This window comes from Perkinsus marinus (assembly GCF_000006405.1).
Source record: "Perkinsus marinus ATCC 50983 genomic scaffold scf_1104296973172, whole genome shotgun sequence".
Lineage (NCBI taxonomy): Eukaryota > Perkinsozoa > Perkinsida > Perkinsidae > Perkinsus > Perkinsus marinus.
In genome coordinates this window covers 17,622-18,852 of record NW_003201482.1, presented here as the reverse complement: position 1 = coordinate 18,852, position 1,231 = coordinate 17,622, and positions in this window count along the sequence as shown.

The window sequence follows — 1,231 nt, the reverse complement described above, 5'->3', positions numbered from 1 at the left end:
AGGAGCCACAGGCGTGCTAGTAGGAACAATCGGTGTAGTAGTAGGAGCCACAGGCGTAGTAGTAGGAGCCGCAGACGTTGTAGTAGGAACGATCGGTGTAGTAGTAGGAGCCACAGGCGTGGTAGTAGGAGCCACAGGCGTGGTAGTAGGAACAATCGGTGTAGTAGTAAGAGCCACAGGCGTGGTAGTAGGAACGATCGGTGTTGTAGTAGGAGCCACAGGCGTGGTAGTAGGAACGATCGGTGTTGTAGTAGGAGCCACAGGCGTTGTAGTAGGAACAATCGGTGTAGTAGTAGGAGCCACAGGCGTGGTAGTAGTAACGATCGGTGTTGTAGTAGGAGCCACAGGCGTGGTAGTAGGAACAATCGGTGTAGTAGTAGGAGCCACAGGCGTGGTAGTAGGAACAATCGGTGTTGTAGTAGGAGCCACAGGTGTGGTAGTAGGAGCCACAGGTGTGGTAGTAGGAGCCACAGGCGTTGTAGTAGGAACGATCGGAGTGTTTGTCGTGAAGCCCGTCGAAGAAGTGATCGAGGACGTTGATGATGTAGTCGGAGCGGTCGGATCGCACGTAGTTACATCACCACAGAACTGGTCACCGAGCTGACAAACAGCAGGCGACTGCCACCATTTACAGTAACTCGCAGGGCCATTCAAACTTTGACAATAACGATCGCAGGTTTCCGAGTCAGTCGACGGTCGTGTGGACAAGGGCGGTACAGTAGCTTCAGGTGGAACTGAGAGAAGCATTCAGGACACTAGAATGCAGCTATGGTCCTACCGTCACATACGTCAGGCGAGCACGGCTGATCCCCCGCCTGGCAGACTGGAGGAGATAACCAATACTTGCAATAGCTCGGCGACCCGTTCTGAACTACAGACGAGGAACATCATAAAGCAGTGAGTCTCCAAAGAGCAACCTTACTTTGACAGTAAAGATCACAACGCTGCCGAGCTTCAGGACTGTAGGTGGGAGCGTCAGTGGTAGAGACTTGAAGGCGTCTTAGTTTAGCCGCGCCGGGGACCGCGAAGAGCAAGCAGCCAATGAAGGAGAGATGGAGAGTCATCGGGACCGAGAAAACACAGATGCTCACCTGAGATAATCTCTTAATATGGAACATATATCTATTCTCGAAATACGTTTGCTCCGTCATAAACCGAGACAACGTTCACTGTGAACTTTATCAACTTATGAGCATGTACCGCATCTGAGACGGGCGAGCGAGAGCAATCG